The 6,805-nt window shown below is 59.9% G+C and overlaps 1 long non-coding RNA gene across 1 annotated transcript; it reads right to left on the reverse strand.

The window, feature by feature from the left end:
* Nucleotides 1-545: 545 nt before the first annotated feature.
* On the reverse strand, nt 546-3,908 carry LOC142864354 (uncharacterized). Its single transcript, XR_012914894.1, has 3 exons — nt 3,805-3,908; nt 2,564-2,728; nt 546-1,106 (listed from the first exon to the last, which is right to left on the reverse strand). It is a non-coding gene; the product is annotated as an uncharacterized LOC142864354 (long non-coding RNA).
* Between the last annotated feature and the right edge of the window lie 2,897 nt (nt 3,909-6,805).

Genomic DNA, 6,805 nt, shown 5'->3' on the forward strand with positions numbered 1-6,805 from the left:
AGGGAACGAGCTAGATGAACACAGCAAAGGATCCAGGACTTCTGGAATGAAGCGTAATCTGGGTGCAAGGTCTGGAAAATGCCCACACTTGAACTTGCCCACGACGTGGGTCTGTTACAGCCGTCACCTCCAGACTGGCTCTGCACAGTCACACAACTGCCAGGGACCCCTCTAACAACAGGCCCCTTCTTTTCTCGTGGGGCCATCTTTTTTTTTTTTTTTTTTGAGACAGAGTCTCACTTTGTTGCCCAGGCTAGAGTGAGTGCCGTGGCGTCAGCCTAGCTCACAGCAACCTCAAACTCCTGGGCTCAAGCGATCCTCCTGCCTCAGCCTCCCAAGTAGCTGGGACTACAGGCATGCGCCACCATGCCCGGCTAATTTTTTGTATATATATTTTTAGTTGGTCAATTAATTTCTTTCTATTTTTGGTAGAGACGGAGTCTCGCTCAGGCTGGTTTTGAACTCCTGACCTCGAGCAATCCGCCCGCCTCGGGCTCCCAAAGTGCTAGGATTACAGGCGTGAGCCACCGTGCCCGGCCCGTGGGGCCATCTTGCAGCAGACATGACAGGCAGTAGTTTCAGGAAGATAACATAAATTTACCTCTTTTTTTCTAACAGAAAATATCAGCATAAACAACCTTTCCTTTTCCCCCTAACCCACCGTACTCACACATTCAGGGTGACATTTTAGAGGCTCCTACAGGAGGACTTCTTCCTAAGTCCCCACGGCAGGGTCTTTTACTATTTGCAGTGACTGTTGAAGGTGTCAACAGGACAGCCACAGGCCAGAGCCCCCAGCACATGGAGAGGTGGTCCCTTGGGTGGGCCCAGGGAGGCTGACACCTTGTGGGAGTGGCACCCACAGGAACTCAGGGACAGCGGTTTCAAGTTTTGATCCAGACCCTGAGAGTTTTCTCTTCCTTGACTTCTCAGCATGTCGGTTTTTCCCGTCAATCACATTGGCGTGTCTGTGCCACTCCGGGACAATCTGAAGGAGTGGTGGCGTTGACAGCACTGCCGCTGGGGGTCCGTCTTTCCACCCTGCCTGCAGGCTCACTTAAGTAGATCGCCATGACAGACAGTGGACACAAGGAAGGGCGTTCAGCCTGGAGAAGACAAGAAAAATGACAGGATGGTAGAACATAAAAATTGTCACTTGCATGAAGGGCAGATTCCTTCCACATGACTTCCTAGGGCAGAACTCAGGCCAGTGGTGGAAGTTCTAGAAAGCCAGATTTCTGCTGCACCTATAAAAGAACCTTCTAAGAACAAAAAGTGATTCCAACGGCTGCCTTGGTGTCAGCTGTGTCACCCGTCCCGCGAACGCGTCAGTGGCAGAGAAGACGCCGTGCGAAGCTGGAGACGGGATGCATAGCCACTAACTTCCGGCTCCAAGGACCTAGGCTTCTGCCGCGCGGCCCTTTGCTCGCGCCATTGCTTGGACACAATGTTTAATTCACCCTCAGCACCAGTTTACCTAGGTCCCGCCAGCGGCCTCCCTCCCGGCGCACTGCCAGTGGTGGACCTTTGTCTTGTTGGGGTCTGTCTTCTACCTGCCTCACACAGGACAAGCTCACAAAATGTGTCCTGCCTTCCTCGAATAATAGCCAGAACTCAATTTTCCCTGCCTTCCTCCCAGGAAGGATGGAATCCTGTGACCTGGGCCTGCCGTTCGGATGCCCCTGTGCGGGACTGGAGTTTGGAGCAGCGGCCCAGGGGAGCGGACGTGGGGGAGGAGGCCGCCCGCGTCATCACTTTGTTTGGGGCAGTGCAGAGGCATCGGCCCTCAGAGGGTGGCAGCAGCAGCTGTTTCCCAGACAGTGCAAGCTCCAGTCCTGGAACCAGAAGTGTCACTAGACCCAGCAGAAGTGGCATTTGCCATCAAGCAGGTTTCTGGCATTCAGTGATAAGGGGAGGCAGAGGTGCCTGCAGTCTCCTCGGCAGGTTCCGAGGCTTGGTTTGGGAGCGCGACTCCCAGCTGCCTGTGCCCATGAGCTTGCTCAACCACCAGAGACAATGGCTGCTCGCCAGCCCCGTGAGGTCTCTGTTGCTGGGCACACACTGGGCTGGACTGCCTTCCGCAGCCTTGCGGGCACTCAGGTATGGCCCGTGACTGAGTTCTGGCTCACACCCATGCCTGGTCCCCGCAATCGCCGCCCTCTCATCTCCGAGCTGCGTGTAGGGGATCTGGAGGACGACAAGATCTGGAAGGCGGTGGAGCCACTAGAAGAAAGGCACCTGGGCCCTTGACTCGCTCACCTGGACTGTGACATGAACTGGAAATAAACCTCTTACTGTTTTAAGCCGCTTTGATTTTGCAGTCGTTACAGGGTTAGCCCATCCCAACTAGTACACTTTATAAATTCATTTTCTCCTGGACTGGCCATAGTGATCTCATTTTCTAGGCCTAGGAACTCAGCGCTTCCCCGCCCTGCTGGGTCTGTCCAGGGAACCCTGCCGCCTCTTCGTTCCAAGGGAAGCCAGCTCTTGGGCAGCCCACAGAGCTCTCTCCGCAGAAGGACCAACCCAGTGAAATCAGGCTTTGAGTTAGTGCAGGAGATACCTTCCGCGTGTCTGAAGCATCCCTACCCACGGGGCGGGCCCACGGCAGCCGGGCTGTCCCCTGTGACTGTCCCTCCGGCCTCAGGTGTTTCGCCCCAGCTGGGCACGAGATCCAAGCTGATGTTTCTGTTTGAAACCTGGAGAGTCAGTTTTATGCAAGGATTCCCTGCCGAACAGAACACGTGGAAAGTGATAAGGCTGTGGGTGTGACCATCCTCCATCCCTTGTGGACTGACAAACTGGCCTGGAGGAAGCCAGTCCGCTAAGAGGGGGAGGGAGTCACACCTTTCTGAGACTGGCAGCATCCAGCCCAGTGGTCCAAGAGCAAACCCTCTACCCACGAAATGAATTTTCTCTAGCTTGCTTAAACTAGTTTAAGTAAGTCTGTAAAGTCTAAAATTTAAGACTGCTACAGGAAGAAGCAAAAAGTGTCACCCCACACATTGGAACCTCAGCACCTGCTGGCTCCAGGAACTGGGAGACTGAAAACTACTCCAGCACAGCTGGGGACACGTGGCCACTGCAGAGCCCTCTTGGGATGTGGCCCTAAGTGGAAAGGCCGCCACCGCTTTCCAGCCAACAGCCTGGCATCTCAGCAGTGCAACCATGGAGAGCCCCAGAGGTGGAGTGACAGTCCAGGCTCCCACGGCTGGCCAGGTGGGGCCAGACCCAGGACGGACCTCGGGCTGCAAGACCGAGCACAACCCCAGGCCAGTAGTGCCACCGGCATCAGCGCCGCTTTCCCGCTCTCGGCCCCAGGACCACGCCAGGCAGGGCGACCGGGACGTGTATGCGCTTGCGAGTTGCCAGGCTGGCGACAATGACGTAGCTAATTCTCCTGCCTCTGCTCCCTGCGGCCACCCCGTGACGCCGCGGCCCGCCCGGCACATGCGCGCCCGGGGCCTGAGCGCCTGCAGCGGCCTGGCGGGCGCAGGGACGGCGCGGCCCCCACCCGGCCCGCCGCGCAGTCGGCCGATCAGCCCAGCGAGGGCGCCGCGGGCGAGGGTCGTGGCCTGACCTCGCGAGGCGAGCTGGGAGAGGCTGTGCCCGGCCCCGTGGCGACGGCGCGGGGCGGCCCGCTCTGCGGACCCGGGGAAGGGAGGTGCGCGCGGCCCGGACGCCGCGCTGGGCGCCACGTGGCTGCTGGCGCGGGAGAGGAGCTGCGGCGGGGCGCGCTGGGCGCCCAGTTCGCTTGGCCGTCCTCCCCTGTCAGACGTAGGGAGGGCACAACTGACCGCTCACAGCGCTCGCTCCCACGCCCTGCGAGGGGCCGCAGCCTCCTGCACGCGCAGGCTGTGCGCCCCGCCCGGCTGCCCGCGCGTCTGGGGCGGCTCCCTCCCGCGGACCGCGCTGACGGCGCTGAGCCCCGCCCGTCCCCCCTCCCCTCCTGTCCAGTTCCGTCCTGTCCCGTCCCCTCCCCTCCCCTCCCCTCCCCTCCCCTCCCCTCCCCACCCCTCCCCTCCCTTCCCCTCCCCACTTCTCCCCTCCCCTCCCCACTTCTCCCCTCCCCTCCCCACTTCTCCCCTCCCCTCCTGTCCAGTCCCCTTCCCAGCCCCCTTCCCGTGCCCTCTGCTCCCCTCCCGTCCAGTCTCCTCCCGTCCCCTCCCCTCCCCACTTCTCCCTTCCCCTCCTGTCCAGTCCCCTTCCCAGCCCCCCTCCCGTGCCCTCCCCTCCCCTCCCCTCCCCTCCCCTCCCCTCCCCTCCCCTCCCCTTCTCTCCCCTCCCTCCGCGGTTCCAACACTTTCTCCCCGCCCCGCCCCCACCGGAGCAGCCGGGTCTCCGGGCAATGGCGCCACCTCGTGGCCACCCCGGACTCAGCTCGGCTTGGCTCGGATTCGGATCCGGAGCAGTCCGTGTGGACGAGCCTGCTGCTGTGCGTGGGTCTGGGCGCCGAGTGGGCGCCCCGCCCGTCTCCCTGTCCCTGGAAAGAGCCGAGGACTCGGGCCCGAGGCCCCGTCAGGCCCCCCGAAGGCACCGCAGTTCCGGGTGCCAGTCCTCCGTCCATGGAACGTGCCCTGAAGACAGGCGGGTGCGCGCTGACTTGGGGCCGCTCACTGCCGCTTCGCGGGCTCCATCAAGGCGCCGCCGCTGGCGGGCGGGCCTGGGAGCGCGCCGTGCGGTGCTGCCGGCCGTGGGGCCCAGCTGGCCCCGGTGGCCACTGTGTGCCCGGCAGCTGAGACCCACTTAACGGAGACGGGGCAGCTGCGCCGCGACGCTCTCCCCTCTCCCCAGCCCATAAAAGCCACCGCCATCTGTGCGGCCGTGACCCGGGCCTTCACGGGCTGTCTGCTGGGGGCTGCGACAGCGGGGACGGGGCTATCGCGGCAGCCCTCTCCGCCCCCAAATGGGAAGCGGCGTAACGTGACCCGTCCTCTGAAACCAAATATTTGCAAGGACACCCAGCAGCCACCTGGCCACTGAATCTCTTGATCCGGCAGGTCATCTGTGCTGTGAAAGCTCCCCTGGGGGTTGTCACCTTCCGAGGGGGCAGAAGACACAGCCCCTGCCATTGCGGGGAGGCGCGCCCTGATTGGGTGTGCAGACGGCATCTCAGCCGAAAGAAAGAGCCCCTCTCCCTGCCGCAGGCGGCTCTGGCCTCTGCCCGAGGCCCTGGTCTCCCCAGGACACTGCACCCACCCCACGCTGCTTATCAGCTACTTGATGAGCTATTTGAGTCCCCATGCTGCCCTTGCGGAGGTTACGGGCAGCTGTCCCCTCCGCACAGTTCGGTGATTTGGTACATTTCCAGAAGCATCTCCTTGCTTTCTCATACTTTCTCCCTCCTACCTTACACACCTCATTTTTCTCTCCTCTCTCTCTCTGGAAATACGGAGTTTATTGGTCTCTGTCGGGGAAAATGATCACAAACTTCATTATTATAAGCTCCAGCCCCTGCCAGGCTGTTTAGGTTATAGGGTGGCTCCCAGTGAGTCTCCAGGGCACGCCCTGTCTCTGTTCAGCACGAGTCCAGGTGTCCCTGGCATCGCAATCTGGAAGATGGGTGGATTTTCTGAAGGAGGTGGAAGTTTAGAGAAGAGAATCAGATGGTTGGGAGCCTCTCTGTCCCCTAAGCCCACAGGCTTCTGAGAAGTCTCGCGTTGCTGGCCAAGCATGGGACTGTCTACAGGACCAGGACAGGCCGCAGGCTGGTGGCCTCACCCCGATGGCATCTGTCTGTCCTGGAGACAGCCACTCCCGTGGGAGCCTTCCTGGGCCTCTCTATGGCTTTACCATCCCCGGCTCAGTTTTAAATAGATCCACATTTCAATATGTATTTATTCCTGTTGCATTTATAAAAACAAAACAAAACAAAAAAAAAAACACCCCAAAAGACAGAAAACCAAAGACTAACAACAAAACCCCAACCCTGCTGGTAATGTGCCAGACTGAGATATATAATGATGTTGTTTAGCAGCAACTGCGTCATTCGGTGTTGTTGACAGTAAAATAAATTAACATAATAAACATAATTTGCTGGAAAATGGCTAAGGAAAAGCAGATGGTTAGCACATTTCCGCAGGACCTGTTGGTCCAAGTTTGCACGGATGTTTAGGCGTTTGTGCTGCCTGCACCAGATGCTCGCCTGGGTTCCGGTGCTCCCGCATGACGACTGCTCAGGCGGCCCCCACACCTCTGGCCTCGGGCCTGGGACAAGGCTGCCCACTGCTGGGGGTCGATGGGGTCCCTGGAACAGGACAGCGAGCAGTCAGGCGCCTGCGATGCTGGCCTCCAGTGCCTGGGCCATTAGCATTCACCGCCTGTCGCCTGCCCAGCGCCCATCCTTTGTGCGCCTGGAACAAGGGAGCTTTCTCCTGGGGAGGATGGCGCCAAAGCGCCGCTCCTGCGGGCACGCTTCCCAGCGCCTTCAGGGCCAGTGGCCGCGGCTCTGCCCCTGGTTCTCCTGAAAGAGAAGATGTTATTTTTGCAGGAGGCTCCTGGTGCCTGGGAAGCTTCAGGTTCCCCTTCCTCTCCAGTTGGAGGGGTGGGGCCTGCAGGTCCACGCCATCCTGAGGCCTGGAGGTCACTGGCTCTACTGGCAAATAGCCATGTCAGTAGTCTCCAAGGAAGGTGCGTTTTTTTTTGTTGTTTTTTTGTTTTTTTTGAGGCAGGGATGGAGGCAATGGGCAAGGCTTCCAGTGATGGGTGGTGGCATTCCAGCCTGTCCTTCTCAGAGCTGAGCAGAAGCAGGGACTTGTCAGAAAGAGGATGCCGGGAGCTCTGCTCAGGAACCCTGGGCAGCAGG

The sequence above is a fragment of the Microcebus murinus genome, chromosome 25 (assembly GCF_040939455.1).
Source record: "Microcebus murinus isolate Inina chromosome 25, M.murinus_Inina_mat1.0, whole genome shotgun sequence".
Taxonomy (NCBI): domain Eukaryota; kingdom Metazoa; phylum Chordata; class Mammalia; order Primates; family Cheirogaleidae; genus Microcebus; species Microcebus murinus.